Source organism: Elephas maximus, chromosome 19, assembly GCF_024166365.1.
Source record: "Elephas maximus indicus isolate mEleMax1 chromosome 19, mEleMax1 primary haplotype, whole genome shotgun sequence".
NCBI lineage: Eukaryota > Metazoa > Chordata > Mammalia > Proboscidea > Elephantidae > Elephas > Elephas maximus.
This window is the reverse complement of record NC_064837.1, coordinates 59311373-59330815: the sequence shown is the minus strand read 5'-3', so window position 1 is coordinate 59330815 and position 19443 is coordinate 59311373. Positions and strand designations below refer to the sequence as shown.

The 19443-nt window shown below is 38.2% G+C and overlaps 1 long non-coding RNA gene across 1 annotated transcript; it reads right to left on the bottom strand.

The window, feature by feature from the left end:
• Positions 1–1713: 1713 nt before the first annotated feature.
• On the bottom strand, positions 1714–18054 carry LOC126063242 (uncharacterized). Its single transcript, XR_007514231.1, has 3 exons — positions 17889–18054; positions 2961–3138; positions 1714–2669 (listed from the first exon to the last, which is right to left on the bottom strand). It is a non-coding gene; the product is annotated as an uncharacterized LOC126063242 (long non-coding RNA).
• Between the last annotated feature and the right edge of the window lie 1389 nt (positions 18055–19443).

Sequence of the window (19443 nt, the reverse complement as noted above, 5' to 3'; positions counted from 1 at the left end):
TTAGGTTTCTTTAGCCCCTTAGTTTTTATGCTTGGAATGTGCCAGGTGAGAAGCAATGTAATTACTTAAAAAATTTCTAAAACATCTTTCCCCTCTGTGATTTATTAGTTCATAGTCATTTCCATGATCCATGTCACAAACTTTAAAACCCTGGAGAAGGCTCTTGGGAGGTTGCAAAGATGAACTTTTAAAAACCACGAGAAGTTTTATCCCAACAAATATGTTCTTGTGTAACTAAGAAGTGGAAAGTAGACTCCTAATTCTTTACATGTAATATAGTGTCTCATCAGATCCCCAAGCTGGGGCTGATGTTACAAAACTAATTCTAACTTATTCTAGTTAATCATTTGGTTTCGTTAAGAAACAAGACAAAAACACAGACAGGACGCAAAATTTTATTCTTAAAAGTACAAATAAAGTGAAATAAGAAAGTATACTTTGGTAACAAAAACTGGTGAGCAAACCGCTTTTTATTCCTAAAACCTCTTTTCTTTTTCCTTATTTACTTCTATACCACGAGACCGTCATTTTTTCCCCCACCTATGGAGTGTTGGCAATCATTAAATTCCATTATGAAGTGCTTCAGAAAAATGTGAACTACGCAGTACTTCTCCTCTTAAGAATTATGGGTCAGCCAGATTTTTCTACTGGCCTTTCCTAGACACACCAGCGCATTTCATAGCATTTCCATTTTCATGCACTATTCTCCCCAGAACACCCCTATCTTTTCTTATTCCAATTTGGTGAACTTCTATTTAAGGACTGGCTCAGATGCTGCATCTTCCCTGATTTCCTTACCTCTACCAGGTGCTCCTGTTTTATTTGGACCAAGCCTCTGTCATACCGGAAAACCAAACTTGTTGCTGTTGAGTTGATTCTGACTCATAGAACATGGTAAAACTGCCCTATAGGCTTTCCAATTCCGTAATCTTTATAGGAGGCAGACTGTCACATCTTTCTCCCACGGAGTGGCTGCTGGGTTTCAACTGCCAGCCTTTCAGTTAGCAACCAAGCACTTTAACCACTGCACCACCAGGGCTCCTCATACTTCTACCATAGCAATTACTTTATTATATTATAGTTGTCCATACGCCCATGTCTTCCAATTGTTGTTGTTGGATGCCATCAATTCGATTCTCACTCATAGCAACCCCATGTGACAGAATAGAAATGCCCCACAGAGTTCTCTTGGCTGTAACCGTTACGGAAGCAGATATCCAGGTCTTTCTCCTGCAAAGACACTGAGCAAGTTGAAACTGCCAGCCTTTTGGTTAGTAGCCAAGCACCTAACTCTTACACCACCAGGGCTCCTTCGTTTTCAAATAGAGAACTGTAAACTAGACAGCCACATCGTTTAACATTACGTTCCCAGTGTCCAGCAGAAAGTAACAATTACATTCTAAACTATAATGAAGTTTTAAAATAATTTTTAAAAGAATTAAAAAGTAATTCCTTCCTTTAATGGATTTATTTTAATTTCCAGCTCTTACACTTGAATTATGATGTGAATTCTAATTCAGACTCTTTGAGTGACTCAAATATAACCACAGTTACAATTTTCATGTTGGTTTTTGCTATTTTCCTCTACCTGGCATTGACAGTTTACTTTGAAAATGGTTTGCCAAGTAAGTAGCAGTATAATTAAAACTTAATATAATTTAATGATTGCATCCTTTTACCCGAAAATCTCCCATACATGTATTATTTATGCTTTAAGAACTACTTTGTCATCAACAAGGAAATGAACACGGTCGTCAGTATGGGAGACTTCGGTCTTCATTTCTGCCTTGCAACTTGACTGGTCAGGATTGAACTCTGAATTTTGTACACAGAATCACTAATCCTTTAAATTAATTAAGCATGTGGTTTTTAATTATTTACTCTAATGCTTAGAGATGCATTTCCTAAATGTTTCTGGTCTTGCACTTAATCATAGGAATTTGTAGTTGCTTAAAGCCACTGTGTCAGTCTATGTTGTTGAGGGTCTTCCCCTTTTTTGCTTACCTTCTACTTTCCCGAGCATGATGTCCATCTCCAGGGACTGATCCCCCCTGATAACATGTCCAAAGTATGTGAGACGTAGTCTCACCATACTTGCTTCTAAGGAGCATTCTGGTTGTACTTCTTCCAAGACAGATTTGTTTGTTCTTTTGGCAGTCCATGGTATAATTCAATATTCTTCTCCAACACCGCAATTTCAAGGCGTCAATTCTTCTTCAGTCGCCCTTACTCATCATCCAAAAAATGTGGAAATTATCGAACAATATCATTAATATCACATGCAAGCAAAATTTTGCTAAAGATCATTCAAAAGCAGCTGCAGCAGAATATCCACAGGGAACTGCTAGGAATCCAGGCCGGTTTCAGAAGAGGACGTGGAACCAGGGATATCATTGCTGATGTCAGATGGATCCTGGCTGAAGCAGAGAACACCAGGAGAATGTTTACTTGTGTTCTGCTGACTATGCAAAGGCATTCGACTGTGTGGATCATAACAGATTATGGATAACATTGCTAAGAATGGGAATTCCAGAACACTTCATCGTGCTCATGAGGAACCTGTACATAGATCAAAAGGCAGTTTTTCAGACAGAACAAGGGGATGCTAATGGTTTAAAGTCAGGAAAGGCGTGCGTCAGGGATGTATCCGTTCATAATACCTATTCAAGCTGTGAAAATAAGCAAAGGAGAAAAAACTTTTTTAAAAACCTCAGCATATTTAAGCACTGAATAAATTGAGCTATTATTATTTTATTATTATCATAGTTATAAGAAATCCTGCAGAAAATATTTGCTTGCTGGAAAGTTCAGATTAGAGAAACAGACTGGCTGCATCAGAATTACTTCAAGTTCTTTTAAATATTACAAATTCCCAGCAACTACCCCAGATTTAGGAGTCCTGATGGCATAGTAGTTAAAGCACTCCTTTGCTCACTGAAAGGTCAGTGGTTCCAACTCACCAGCAGCATCTCGGCAGAAAGATGTGGTAGTCTGCTTCCAGAAAGATTACAACCTTGGAAACCCTACAGCGTAGTCCTCTTTGTCTTGCAGGGTTGCTATGAGTTGGAATTGACTTGACAGCAAAGGGGGTACCCCAGATCTACCGAAGAAGAGTTTTCGTATGTGAGGCAAGAAAACCTGTTTTGGACAAAAGCACAATGTGATCTGAATGTGTGTGATTGAGACCCAAAACACCGGCAATGATCATAATTATTAGTTGTATAATAACTTGATAAATGTACTTCTCCTCATTACAGAGTTCTTTGAGCACAGGGACCATGTATTTTTAACAATATATCATACCCTGTCCTGGCATAGGGCCAGGAACGTGGTAAGCACTGAATACATATCTGTTAAACTAATAAATAAATGAAAAAGGACATCAGTTTATTTTGTGTCCATACAACTCTAGATTTTATGATAATATAGAAAAACAAGTCACATTTGTACATTGGTGTATAAAATGGACCACATATTCCTCGTTACTTTCATATACTCCCGTAAAATCTTGAGTTACCTTCTCACACCATACCTAATTGTGTGCTCAGGAAATAAATTAAAAGGCGTGCTAGAAGTTTAATTCTCAAGGTAAACATTTATAATATCCTATCAAATATTAATTACTTTTATAATATATGATGTGCTATATTTAATTAATCAAGTGTGACTGTGAAGGCCTATTTGACTTCCTGACTTCTGAGGGCAGGATATAAGAATTGGGCAAGTGACTTTTGGTCTTCACCCATGAAGGCATACTGTTTTAGCTAAAGTGAGCTTGATACCAGTCAACCCAGTTGACCTTATATTCACTTGTCCAACAATCTAATTTTGATTAACACCTCTGACAACCATTGTCTTCCACTAGTCAAACTGTATCGGCTTATTATCCCACATAACTCCCAACATCGTACACCCCAAGCAGAACTTTTCTGTAGTTCTAGACCTTCCTTAAGAGTCCTTGCAAAGGATTACGGTGCTTTGCTGCTAACCAAAAGTTGGTGGTTCAAGTACACCAAAAGGTGCCTCAGAAGAAAGTCCTGGCCATCTACTTCCAAAAAATTAGTCACTGAAAACCCTATGGAGCACAGGTCTCCTCTGACACATATAGGCTCACCATGAGTAGAAATCAACCCAACAGCGGCTGGTGGTGGTGGTGGACCTTCCTCTGGCTCTACCCAAAGTCAGTGGATTTGCCACCGTCGTGGATTTACTCTTGCACTTTTCTAGTTCACAGGTCACTCTGGAAAGATCCCTGACAGTAACACGACCCTACATATTCTAGCCTAAGTGAAACCATCTGTCCCTACAGCATTACAGGTGTGCTTCTGAAGGGCAGGCTGAACCTCTGCACACTCTGGCTTTGAGTTTCTACAGTAGTGTGCTTAATCACACGCGCACAGACACGCGCACACACACACACACACAACACCCATTGCCGTTGAGTGCATTCTGACTCATAGCCACACAAAGATATACAATTGGCAAACTATACAATAACATGGGTAGTGGTTTTTGAGATAGTTTGTAAATCTTCCATTCTTGACAATGCTTGACAACGGTAACAACGTTAGGTGTAAATAAGGTCAGAGGTTTTAGCCAGAGGCTTCCCTTTCCCTTCTGCTCCTTTATGTCTACTCTGTGTTCCTCAACCTGCATTGATTTAGAGTTATGAGAGTACAAAAAAGACATCTCCCTATCACACTGTCCAGAGAACTTCTAGTACACTTTTTTAGTCAAGCTGCTATATGTAAACAAGAACCAGGAGATGAAATTTATGAGCTGTGAATTCCTAATGCTGAATTAATTTGTACCAGCCTAAACTACTAAGGTGTCACAGTACTGATGTAAAAATAAAGATCTTTGTTAAGTATCAGTGTGAATTTTAGAATTTTATGGTCAGAAAACAAGAATCCTCACCACTATGTCATTACTTTCAACCTGTGTAATCTTATCAATTTATTTAACTTCTTTCAACTACTTTTTCTATTTATAAAATTGGATAGATAACCAAAATCTGATATTCAAAACTGGATTAAAAAGAAAAGAAGATGAGGATCTCAAAATGAGCCTAAAGCAGGGTTTCAGATAATAAGGCTCATGGGCTTTTTGAGAAATGCAAACCAGAAAACAAATTTTTACTTTGTGCCTTGAGCTCACTGTGTTCCTTACATTTTCAGGGTGATAATGTCCCTTAACAGTTTGAAAGCATGGATTGTCCCATATTAGGCTGACTGTGATGTCCAGTTGTTCTCCTTATATTGCCGTGAGCAACATCAATGACTATATGGTAATAAAGAATAATGGAAACTTCAGCTGATTTACATAATTTGAAGTTGGTTGTAGTATGATTACAGGATTTTTCTTTAGGATGGTATTGCTAGTTGCTGTTGAGTTGGTCCTGACTCATGGCAGCCTTTTGTATAGCAGATCAAAATGTCTGGTTCTGCGACATCTTTATGATCATTGGTATGTTTGAGTCCATTGTTGTGGCTATTGTGTGAATCTACCTCACCTAGGGTTTCCTTCATTTTTGTTGGCTCTCTGCTTTACCAAACATGATGTCCTTTCCTAGCAATTGGTTGTTCTTGATGATGTATCCAAAGTAAGCAAGTTGAAGTCTCGCCATACTCTCCTCTAAGGAACATTCTGATATACATGTTTACAAATTAAGCTTCCAATTCATACACATTTCTAGGTTATAAAAGTAAAAGGAAATAAAAACAGAGATAGAGAGGTAGGTAGGTAGGTAGGCCAGCAGATCAGATGATTGATAGATAGACAGACAGACAGACAGACAGATGGATGATAGAAAAACAAAGGAGGGATATAAAGGGAGGGAGGGAAATCAATGAAATGTTGGGTTGCCCCACTTCTGGCTTTTGAACAAGCTTATATGAGATTGGGCTCCTACCATAAACAATTTGGGAGATATGTGTCTCCCCAACCCTCCCTACATACACATACGTGAATGGTTACTGGATCACCTGAAGACAATTTAAGAGAAGTTCCTAGAAGAGTTTGATGTGGTTCCCTAGGTAAAATTATAGCACAGACAGGATCTAATTTAGCTAACCAGAGCCTATCAAAAATTAGATAAATTAAAATTTATAAAAGAAAAATGTTTTAAAATTCTTAGAATAAGATAATAAATGATCTGTTTTATAATTTATATTACTTGGTAAACAGTTTTAAATATAAAATTTAATAAAGAGCTTAGTTAGAAAATAAAAATAATATACATATTGGTTGCTATATCAATTTATATCATCATACTAGTTGTTCCCTATATGGGCATTTACAAAGCCATTCCAAAGCTTCATGCAATACAATTCTAGTGTGATAATTGTGTGTAGCCATTAACTTTTATCCAAATTGAAAAGAAAAAGCAACTTTATGTGGGAGCAAAAACCAGTTTCCTCCATATGAGTCAAAATGAAGTCATTCTGTCATGGGAAGTGAGGTGCTTATTACATGGGAAAATTCTCCCTTTTAGCCCATTCAGTCACGGCTAGGCTCATTGCAGTATCAATGCCTTGATTGTCCTGCAATCTTCCCTGTATGTCAGGAAGGTGGTGAGTAGTTGTTTCATTCATTGAAACAGTTAAATTTGGATAAATTATTTTTTGGAACTACTCATATGCCTTAGTCTGGATAGTATTTATAGATAAGACACATTATTAATAGTGAAGATTTTATTTGACTATTTTCTTAAACACATTATATTTTCTTAAAGAAAATTGTAATCCCTCTTTAAATCTCTTGTACTTTCTTGGCAGAACAAAGCTCACTCCCAACTATGAATGTCAGGCCTCTACCCTTCTGCTTACTGGTTTGGGCAGACACTGGTTGAAGTTCCAATCTATTGCTGGATGCTTTCATTCGTGTATTTAATGGATTATATGTTAAACCTACAAGGGAATATATTTATAAGTGGAGATCGCTTTGTTCAGGTAAACGTCACTTTTCATAGAACAAATATCATTAGGTGATTTAATGAGAAAATTTGACATTAATATATAATGCAATACAAATATGTTCACTGACATTTAAAGTATCATTAATAAAAGAATGATAAAATCCTGTTATATGACAAGACTTTGGATTCTAAATGGGTTCCTAGATTTTGGTTGTTCACTATTCTCAACATTCTCATTGATTTCAGATCCTGTGTGCTATTGACTGTGCCACATCACTGATCTTCTTGACATGTGATTGCATTCATTCTTTGCAAGGGGAGAAAAAATAGTGGCATTTGATCCTTTTGCTTCTATATCATTTTTCTGGGTAACTTTCAAGGGGTTCATTGTGTAATTGTGGGTATATGCTTTCCTAATTCGATAGTCTTCCTTCTCTATCCCATCTTACTCTTTGTTTTAAAGTAGCCAAATTGCTTATAAAAAACCAAACCAAACCAAACCCATTGCCATCGAGTCGATTCCAACCCATAGGGAAACTTAGAGCTCATCTTGATCTTCTGTTTAGGGAAAAAGTAATTGAGACCCAAAGGACTCCAGAGTTTTGCACAAGATTACGAATATTATTAACAAAAGCAAGAAGCAGAAACTAAATCCCCAACCTCCCTTTTCAGAGTTCTTTTGAAAAACCATACTTCTTTCCTCTAAAATTAAGAGGGAAAATTATGTGCAATTTCTGTGCATCTATTCTAAGGAATGCCCCAAAGAAAGCATCACTAAAAAAAAATATTTGTTGACTTCCCCTATTTGTCATAAATTGAGACTGATGCTGGAGAAAAGATGTAAAATGTACCTTCAGCTCTCAAAGAGCTCACAGAGGAAAAATAGATAAGCAAACAGACACTCCAACAAGGTGATACAGACAAGATTATCTACTGAGCTAGATCATCCAGCTTTAAAAGTCTATTATACAATTGAGTAATAAAAAGGACTGAAACCCCAAAAAGAGAGAGATCAGTTCTGGAAAGAGTAGAATTAAGATGTTTTCTGAAGATGATTGGAATTTCAATAGCTAGAGAAGAAGGATGGTACAAACAGAAAATAATGGATGAACAAAAACCCAGAAAGGGAAAAAGTCTAGGCTTACTCTAGTAACTGGTGATAGCCTGGTATGGACATGGATGGAGTGAAAGATACAGAATGGGCATGGTCCTAGGTAAGACTGAAGTAACGTTGGGAACCACGGATGGCTTTAAGTGGTGTACTCACTCATTTATTCTACAAGATGTGGGTAACCATGAAAGCTTTGGGAAGAGAAATATGATCACAGATGCACTTTTACGAAGACTACTCTGACAGCCATGAAAATCATGGTTTGAAATAAAGGGAAGTGCAGAAGCTTCTGGAAAGCACTTCACTGGTTTAGAAGAGAAAGTAGGAGGGCTAAAGATGTTCCAATAACTCTCTATCTTATCTCTGAATTCAGTACCGTGAATCTTGGATTAATTGTACCTGTGTCACCTGGAGATGCGTTACATGTTTGTATTTCACCTATTCGTGTACCTAAGAAAAAGTATTTATTTCCGTTTCAGCTCAACTTCAAAGCTCTTTTCTCTTTGATTATTGCCTATATCCTATTTGTTTTTAGCCCCAAAGGAAATGCCTTTTTTTTTCATTCTTCTGTAATTTAAATAGAATTTAAAAATTTTAGTCAATATATCAGATGCTAGATTTATTCAGCTTTGTCTCATTTGTCATAGTCAAGCCAAAAAAATTTCTAGGAGGAAATGTTAGTGGTCTTGGTTTATAAAACTAAAATTGAAAGTCAGAGTATCTCCCTGATTAGTTATCTCTAATTTGAAAAATATATTGAATTTCAGAAAGTGACTAACAAGGGCATTTGTATTTTTCTTTTAGATCACCTTGATTTCCACGTTCCTTTGATGATTAATTGCTATAGATAAATAGCAGTGTTTCCTGTCAGTTTCATAATTCTGCCTGCCACATTGATTGGTGTACATTATTACATTTGGAGGTAAGAAATGCTGCCATTTGTCCAAGTATCTTGGAATATGAGATCAGTTAGGAGAGTTCTATCCTGAGTTAGAGAACATGTATCCCACAAAATGAAGACTTAGAATTCTTGATGGTAATATGAAGATTCCTCTCAGAGCAGGGACCATGCTCCTACTAACCTGCAAGTCCAAACATTGCCTTGGTCGCTCTTTCTGTGATGCGATGGCTAGTGGATAATGGGACATAGAACAGTGTTTGCACTAATGAAGCCATTGGGTATGCTCAGTCTTAATAGCAGATAGAAAATTCTCCCCAGATCTTTGGGAATCCAGGCTAATAGAGTGGTACCCAATAGGAATGAATTCTAATTTTCCTAGCTGACCTCTATAAAAAGAAAGGAGGCAAACCTACTTGAAAATTATCAGCATTTTTTCCTTTAGTCAGTTTCCTGGGTCATGGAAATATTGGAGAATCTAATAAAAGCTATAGACCCTCTCCTAAGGGAAGTACCAAAAAGAACAAACCAGTTATCATTGAGTTAATCATAATTCATGGCAATGCCTTGTGTTGCAAAGTAGAACTGTACTCCATAGGGTTTTCATGGCTATGACCTTATAGAAGCAGATCACCAGGCCTTTCTCCCAAGGTGCCCTCTGGGTGAACTTGAACTGCCAACCTTTCAGTTAGTAGCTGAGCACTTAACCATTTGTACCACCCATGGACTCTGCAGAGAAGTACACATTTATAGTAAATTTCCATGAATTTCTCATAAGAGCACCAACTTTTGAATGACAGAGTGGGTCCTGTCATTGTCCGAGAACTGATATAGGAAGGCAGCGTGGTGGTCCTAGGCATCTACTGAAAGGAGAGAGAAGGGAAGGAGTACTATGGAGAGGAGCAATAGGCACAGGAAGGAGAAGCTCTGTGCGCTGAGGATAAGCCCTATTTCCCTCACTGTTTGGATTGTGCTAGGAAGACCCCAGGATTGTCTTACCAGGTGATCATTAATTGCTAAATTCCATTGTTTCAAATAAAAGCACAGTGGTTCATAGACCTTGGGAGGAAGGAAGACAGCCCCTCACCATCCGTTTCAGAATTGGTACTTGTTTGATGGACATGGAGAAATCAGGGAGCATGGTAGCAGGGCTGTTCAGTGGGCCAAATCACATTCATTTAGATCAAATTCATGAATCAGATAACCTTGCATTTGTCTGTTGTCTTTCCTTGAGTAGATTAAAGAATATTATGACAGCCCTCCTGTCATGGATTAAATTATGTCGCCCCAAAAATGTGTGCATCGACTTGGTTAGGCCATGATTCCCAGTATTCTGTGGTTGTCCTCCATTTTGTGGTTGTGATTTTATGTTAAAGAGGATTAGGATGGGATTGTAACACCCTTACCAGGTCACATCCCTGATCCAATGTAAAGCGAGTTTCCCTGGGGTGTAGACTGCACCACCTTCTATCTCTTAAGAGATAAAAGGAAAGGGAAGCAAGCAGAGAGTTGGGGGACCTCATACCACCAAGAAAGCAGCACCAGGAGCAGAGAACATCCTTTGGACCTGAGGTTCCTGCTCTGAGATGCTCCCAGACTAAGGGAAGATGGATGACAAGGACCTTCCTCTAGAGCCGACAGAGAGAGAAAGCCTTCCTCTGAAGCTAACGCCTTGAATTTGGACTTCTAGCCTACTAGACTGTAAGAAAACAAATTTCTCTTTGTTAAATCCACCCGCTTGTGGTATTTCTGTTATAGCAGCACTAGATGACTAAATATTTCCTAAAGAATCACAGAATGAAAGTACATTCCTGGTGTTCCTGATAATAAAGCTGCACTCTTATTTAAATATTATTGCATTGGGAGAAATATTTTAACTGTATTCAAGAATGATGCTTCTTTGAATATACTTTGAAAGTTTAATTCAGGTGTTTGTTGCACTTGCATGCCACACAAATACAGTGTCTCTAAAAGTAGAACCAATTTTTACAAAGATCAGCTGACAAGATAATATCCGTTCCCAGATTCAAAGAAGAATGCTTAATTCTTAGAATAATGATATCACCTAAGCATGAATATTCACTTTCCCCCACCTGTCTGTCAGTTTGTCATACTGTGGGGCCTTGTGTGTTGCTGTGATCCTGGAAGCTATGCCACCAGTGTTCAGATACCAGCAGGGTCACCCATGGAGGACAGGTTTCAGCTGAGCTTCCAGACTAAGACAGACTAGGAAGAAGGACCCAGCAGTCTACTTCTGAAAAGCATTAGCCAGTGAAAACCTTATGAATAGCAGCGGAACATTGTCCGATATAGTGCCGGAAGATGAGCCCCCCAGGTTGGAAGGCACTCAAAAGACAACTGGGGAAGAGCTGCTTCCTCAAAGTAGAGTCGACCTTAATGAAGTGGATGGAGTAAAGCTTTCGGGACCTTCTTTTGCTGATGTGGCACGACTCAAAATGAGAAGAAATAGACGCAAATGTCCATTAATAATCAGAGCCTGGAATGTAGGAAGTACGAATCTGGGAAGATCAGAAATTGTCAAAAATGAAATGGAATGTATAAACATCGATATCCTAGCCATCAGTGAGCTGATATGGACTGGTGTTGGCCATTTTGAATCAGACAATCATATAGTCTATTACGCTGGGAATGACAACTTGAAGAGGAATGGTGTTGCATTCATTGTCAAAAAGAACATTTCAAGATCTATCTTGAAATACAATGCTGTCAGTGATAGGATAATATCCATGGGGAAAATATTAAACGAACGACCCAGGAAGCATCAAAAGAAGGTGGAAGGAATATCCAGAGTCATTATGCCAAAAAAAATTAGTCAGCGTTCAACCATTTCAAGAGGTAGCATATAATCAGGAACTGATGGTACTGAAGGAAGAAGTCCAAGCTACTCTGAAGGCATTGGTGAAAAACAAGGCTCCAGGAACTGACGGAATATCAATTGAGATGTTTCAACAAATGGATGTAGCTTTGGAGGTACTCACTCATCTATGCCAAGAAATATGGAAGACAGCTTTCTGGCCAACTGATTGGAAGAGATCCATATTTATGCCTATTCCCAAGAAAGGTGATCCAACCGAATGTGGAAATTATAGAACAATATCATTAATATTACACGCAAGCAAAATTTTGCTGAAGATCATTCAAAAAATGGCTGCAGCAGTATATCGACAGGGAACTGCCAGAAATTCAGGCTGGTTTCAGAAGAGGCAGCGGAACCAGGGATATCATTGGTGATATCAGATGGATCCTTGCTGAAAGCAGAGAATACCAGAAGGATGTTTACCTGTGTTTTATTGACTGTGCGAAGGCATTCGACTGTGTGAATCATAACAAGTTATGGATAACATTTTGAAGAATGGGAATTCCAGAACACTTAATTGTGCTCATGAGAAACCTTTACATAGATCAAGAGGCAGTATCAAGGGGATACTGATTGGCTTAAAGTCAGGAAAGATGTGCATCAAGGTTGTATCCTTTCACCATACCTATTCAATCTGTATACTGGGAAAATAATCTGAGAAGCTGGACTATATGAAGAAGAACGGGGCATCAGGATTGGAGGAAGACTCATTAACAACCTGCGTTATGCAGATGACACAACCTTGCTTGCTGAAAGTGAAAAGGACTTGAAGCACTTACTAATGAAGATCAAAGACCACAGCCTGCAGCATGGCTTGCACCTCAACATAAAGAAAACAAAAGTCCTCACAACTGGACCAATGAGCAACATCATGATAAAGGAGAAAATACTAAGCTGTCAAGGATCTCATTTTACTTGGATCCACAATCAACACCCATGGAAGCAGCAGTCAAGAAATCAAAAGACACATTGCACTGGGTAAATCTGCTGCAAAGGACCTCTTTAACGTGTTGAAAAGCAGGGATGTCACCTTGAAGACTAAGGTGCGCCTGACTCAAGCCATGGTATTTTCAATCACATCATATGCGTGTGAAAGCTGGACAATAAATAAGGAAGACCGAAGAAGAATTGATGCCTTTGAATTGTGGTGTTGGTGAAAATTATTGAATATACCATGGACTGCCAAAAGAATGAACAAATCTGCCTTCGAAGAAGTATAACCAGAATGCTCCTTAGAAGCAAGGATGGCGAGACCGTGTCTTACATACTTTGGACATGTTGTCAGGAGGAATCAGTCCCTGGAGAAGGACATCATGCTTGACAAAGTACAGCGTCAGAGGAAAAGAGAGAGACCTTCAACGAAGTGGATTGACACAGTGGCTGCAGCAGTGAGCTCAAGCGTAACAACAATTTTAAGGATGGCACAGGACCAGGCAGTGTTTTGTTCTGTTGTGCATAGGGTTGCTATGAGTTGGAACTGACTGGACAGCACCTAACAACAACAACAAGCATGAATATAGTACGGAGTTTAATATAATATAAATTACTTTTATATAATATAAATATACTCTCAATGTTTCTCTTAAAAGGAGTAGAACTGAATTTGATTGCTTTGTGATTAGCAAATTGATTATTCTCAATTTGTAATGATTTTGCCAAATATACAAAGACCAGAGTTTTCTAATTCACCTTTGATGTTAAAATGATTATCTTTTAGTGTCTCTAATTGTGAATGTCTCTCTTTATCCCTAGTCTTTCCTTCCTTTTATCATCTTCCTTTTTATTCTTCGCTGTCTGGATTGGAAGTTTAGAAAGAAAGCAATGAGAAATGATCCACTCTTTAGGTTTAGAGAAGTCAAATTGATTTAGTATTGTGTTACATATTAAATAGTTAATCATATTGTATAAAGCAAAAACCAATCAATTAGCAAGGATATCTTACTCGCTAGGATGTAATGAAATGCAAGGCATGTGACAATATACAGAAACAGAAATAGGGTACCTGACTTTACCATGGAGCCCTGGTGGCACAGTGGTTACATTTGGCTGCTTACTGAAAGGTTGGTGGTTCAAACCCACCAGCTTCTCTGCAGGAGAAAGATGTGGCAGCCTGCTTCCATAAAGATTGCAGCCTTGGAAGCTCTATGGGACAGTTTTTCTCCATCCTATAGGGTCACTATGCACCGGAATTGACTCGATGGAAACGGGTTTGGTTTGGTTTTGGAGCTTCAGGCATTCAGTTCAGTGGAGGAAACAGTGCTGTCACACATGAAACATTGAAAATGAAGGATCCTGTCTGATAGTCATGCAGTGGAGCACTGGGGAATGTTACCTGGATCAGGTTCAATCTGAACAACAATCAATTTGCATAACTGGCTGTTGGAGGAATACTGAGGTTCCAGGAAGGAATGCTGAAATGAGCAACAGGCCAACAACAGTAATAAATGTGATATTTTGCTGGGGGAATGAGAAGTCCAGAGGTGGATCGTGAACAATTTCTATCTGATTGTAATAGAAAGGAAAACTGGGTCAGGTATCAAAGGGTCTTGAAATCAGAGGCTTTTTATACAAGATACAAGAACACAACTGGAAGCCTTTTAGTTCCCTGTGCCTCCATCATCCCTAAGGTAAACAGCTATCTCGGTTTGTCTGAGACTTTCTCGGCTTTAGCCCCAAAAGCCCCACATAACGGGAAACCCCTGTGTTCTAGACAAACTGGGATAGTTGCTGTCCTTATTACCACATCCACATCATCTTCAACTTTTACAGATTGTTGGGTGGGAGAGTGCCAACACGAACCACCAGTTGCCATCAATTCAACTCTGACTCCTGACAACCCCATTTGTGTCAGAGTAGAACTGTGCTCCAGAGGGTTTTCAGTGACTAATTTTTCAGAAGTAGATTGGCACACCTTTCTTTGAGGTGTCTCTGGGTGGGCTCCAACCTTTCAGTTAGCAGATGTGTATGTCAACCATTTACACCACCCAGGGACTCCACCAACATGAAATCAGACCGTTAAGAAATCATCTGAGATAAGTATGAAGAAAGAGGTGAGGGGAGAGAGAATAAAGTGACTAATATTCTGGGTATGCAGAACTGAGCTAGAATGGAAGAGAAAGAGTCAATCGGACATGTATTCCAAACATATATGGCTGTGCTTAGTGGAAGGCTCAATTATCTAGCTAGAATTTTCTGTGACTGTCCTGATTCAAATATTCTAGCCCATCATTTCCATAAAATTTTTCATATTGCACACATTTTGGGGGTAAAGCTATGGTTCCCAGAGTCATTATATTATCACATAAGCCGTGATATAAAATTTCTTTGCCAGACTTTGGATATTCAGTTGCCCATAAAGATTGAAAAATGTCGCCTGTATAGTAAGAAGAACGAAAGAAAGGCAAGAAACAATGATTGCTTAATTCAGTAGTACTTCAAGCAGAAGCAAGACACTGTTAAAAGGTAAGGGTTTGCCATGAAAGATAGAAATGATAATGAACTATTAATTGCCCAATCTACTCAAGTGTAAGACTTGGAGAATGAAATAATCTTGCAGCCACATTGACAGCCAGAAGTCAATTAGTAACGGGTTGCTTCGATTTTAGAATTTCCCCAAGCAGCAGCAGCATGTGTCAAGATCCAGAAGAACCGGAAGGAGAATGTTCAGATGGAAACAGTAAGCACAGCACAAGCCTTGACTGCCCAAAGCTTGAGGAAGTAAAATTTGCAAAGTAATTATTTTACCAATAATAGAAAATTCTGTCAGTTGAAATAAACTGCCTACCAATCTGTTCCTGAAATGGTGACGTGTTGCTTTGTTTCAGCAGATCTAAAGCCTTTTGGTCTAGGGTCCATTTATACTCTTAAATATTGTTGAAGGCTATAAGGGCCTTTGGTTTATACGGGCTAAATCTTTCAATATTTACCGTATTGGACGTAAAACCAAGAAATGTTTAAAATATGCACTTATTATTAAATTAAAAATGAAAATAACAATCCCATTGCCTGTTAACATAAATAACATTTTCCATAAAACAACTTTATTTAAAAAAAAAAAAATTAGTGGGGAGAAAAATCATTTTATATTTTCCCCAAAATATTTATGTCTGGCTTAATAGAAAATAAGCACATTCTTATGTCTTCTGTATTCATTCTGTTGCAATGTGTTATTTTGATTGAAATATATGAGGAAAATCCAGCCTCATATAGAGTAAGTTGGAAAGACAGGAGTATGTTAATAGCCTCCGTTTTTAGATAATTGTGGATATTTTTCTTTGATACTGTTAAAATTAAATAACTCCCCAGAAGCCTGGACAACAATCCAAGACTTCTGAGTGTCTTATCATTAACTATACCCCTGCAAACTAACCTCATTAATCGCTCAAGAATGCACCTTCTTGTTTTCCTAAGGACTGTGCTGACTTCAAGGTCACAGATAATAGATGTGTAGCCTAAAAGTTTCTTTTCCCCAAGGCCTGTATCCCTAGGTCCCTGTGACTTGTTCTCCTGCACTGCTGTATAGCCTTCAAAGAACCAGCTGTATGTCACAAGATTGAAATGGCATATAAGCAAAAAACCACTTTGTGATAGTCTCATTAGTTTTTCTAGAACTGACTGCTGTTTGCAAATGTCAATCTCTTTCTCACTCTCTCTCTCACTCTTAATAAATAGTTGATTTCTTTAATTCTCAAAGTCTTATGGTTTTTAACAATACTATGCCAAAACTAGACAAGTGCTACTTTCTTAACGGGTCGTTTGGAAAGTACTGGTTCCCTGAGTTATGCAGATCTCCTAAAGGCTGATATGTATTTCACTCAGTATAAAAAAATTACGTCTGTTAATATCATCACCAATCTCACCAGAAAAGTCTTTAAGCTTTAGGAAACCGTCAACCCTGTAATGATGGTTCAACCCTTTTGAGTCTCATGGTTTAACCTGGATCAGTCGTGTTTACATTGGCACTAATGGCTCCAAATCCTGGAATTTCAAGATTTTTAATTTTTGCTTGAAATCTCTAATTTTATCAGAGCAACAGGTATGATCAGTTGTTTTCCTGGAAGTGGAAATTCATTTCACTTATTTTTGAGAAAATTCAGGCCAAATACCCAAGCCTGAATAACCAGAGTTTGTCTGTCAGTTGTTCTTTGAAATAAAAATGGAGCGATGTTTACAAAGCATTCATGTCAGCTCACAACTCAATCGCACAAGTCCTTTCCCAGCAGACAAGCAACTATTATTCTTTAGCCTGTGCTCTGTTTTGTCATTCAGGGTATTAAAAAGGCGTGTGTTCCAGGGCTGAGCTTTAATAAAATGGTTCCTTTTTACTGCTTCATCGAGAACATTTTTTAATGAAACAAATGTTTTGTTTTGTTCTCCTGCAAACACATGGTGGTGAAGAATTCACCAGTTACTGGTAGAGCTTGACATTGCTGCCTCGATTTGTACAAAGGCACCAGCAGTTTTCTCCCCATTTCTTTTGAACCATCAGTGCAAATGTTAACACGATTGATCCAGGTTAAGCCTTGAGGTTCAAAACAGTTATTCAGCGCTTTGAAATTTTCAGCAACACTTGGGTCTGTTGCCAGGCATTCTCCTTATAAAAAACAGATTGGGTGCGATGACTCCTGGTGCTAGACAAATATAAGTCAAATAGCAAGGCCTGCTTCAGGTGTAGATTTGTCTACTTGAAAGGCAAAAGTTTGATTCTGCAGATGAAATATCAACTCAATCTTCAGGGTTGCAGCTCCAACTTTTTTCCCTTTTTTATTGTGGGTAATATATATGTAGCAAAATGTTAAACATTTTAACAGCCTTCCCATGTACAGTTCAGTGACATTAATTATGTTCATCAAGTTGTCCAGCCATCACCGTTATCCATTCCCAGATTATATCATCACCGCTCAGTGTCCCCTAAGCACTGAGTTATTTGAGGAATTGCTGTGATGCTAGAAAGTAGCACCATTCTGATTCCTTTTACTACTGTCTTTTCATATACCAGGCATTTGACAATGTCAGCTCTCCAAAGCTTTACTAGATTCCCAGCTATTTTGTGAGTTTCTTTAGCCAAGGGAATGCAATAACCTACCTCATATAATGCTTCAATGGCTTTTCCATTTCTTCTTTAAGAAGCTGTAAGAGTTTCTGGCTTTTAAAGAGCTTGTGGCATCTGTGTTTAAAATCCTGAATCACTCCTCCTGTCCACTGAATGATTGGCCTCAAAATGTTCTGATGCAGAAGATGTAATCAGGTAAATGATTAACATCTAAAAAGCCAAAGGAGAGGATCACTTTTGTTATACTGTTTTCCTTACTTAAGTTACATCCTTTAAAAAAAAAAAAAAAAGAGAGATTCATCCCTTCTATGAACCAGGGAACTTAGCTGGGAGCCGAGAAAGCAGGTCTTCTAATCTCCCTTTTTTAAACCAACAGTATATTCTTAAATATAAAAAATATATATGTATATAAATATTATTTGGGAATAAAATATTGAATTATAAAACAATGAGATTTTATATAAAATCTAAAGTTTTGATGAGTTTTTAAGAACATTTTAAACATTATTGGAATCAAGACAATTTATTTCTTGCTATGTTTCCATGTAGGTGCAAGGAAAATGCTGGGGTTTCAAAAGAACTATTGGGCAATAACGAGGTTACAGAAATCAGGGCAAGAATGACTCAAGCTAGCTAGTAAGAGAACAGTGGAAGTTCTAAGAACAGACTAAGTTAATTTATAAACAAACTGTATCTATATCTATATTCTAAAAATCATTCTCTCGTATGATTTACTTGTCGTTTACAGAAGCCAGGCATTATTGTCGGCTGCCTATGCAAGGAATATGTAGACAGGAAGTAACACATTTTTTCCTAAAGAAGAAAACACAATAAGAAATAAGAAATGTCTCTTTCTGTGTCACAAAAGATTGGTCACAGTAGTGTTTCCACTTTTGGCTTAGGGTGTTAAGCAGAGCTTCAGAGTCCTTGGGCAGAATTCTGTACTCTCAGAACCTGAGGCTATCTCTTGTATGGCATTGAGAATGACCTTATCTGTTTCTTTTCAAAAGAAATTAGTTTTTTCCTATGAATAGGAACATAGGTTTATCTACGCTGAAACCGTAATCTTCCTGTAAAATAAGCCATTGAAACCACAGCCTCGGCATTTAATTAACATGATTGACTTCAATACTCTTCACGAAGGAACTGACTAATGTCATGTGGAACTTCTGAGATCTTGAACAATGGGCGTAGGACGAGTCTGCTTTGCTGACTTCTGCTTTCTTTTTTATTTTTCTGCTTTAGGTGAAAGTTTACAGCTCAAGTTAGTTTCTCCTACAAAAATTTATACATGTATTGTTATGTGACCCTAGTTGCCATCCCTATAATGTGACAGCACACTCCCTCTTTCCACCCCAGGTTTCCCACGTCTGTTCAACCAGCTCCTATCCTTTTCTGCCTGCTCATCCTGCCTCTGGACAGGAGGTGCCCGTATAGTCTCCTGTGTCTTCTTGAACTAAGAAGCACGCTCTTCACCGGTATTATTTTATGTTTTATAGTCCAGTCTAATGTTTGTCTGAAGAGTTGGCTTCGGGAATGGATTTAGGTCTGGGGTTCCCCCAGTCTCAGTCAGGCCGTCAAGTCTGGT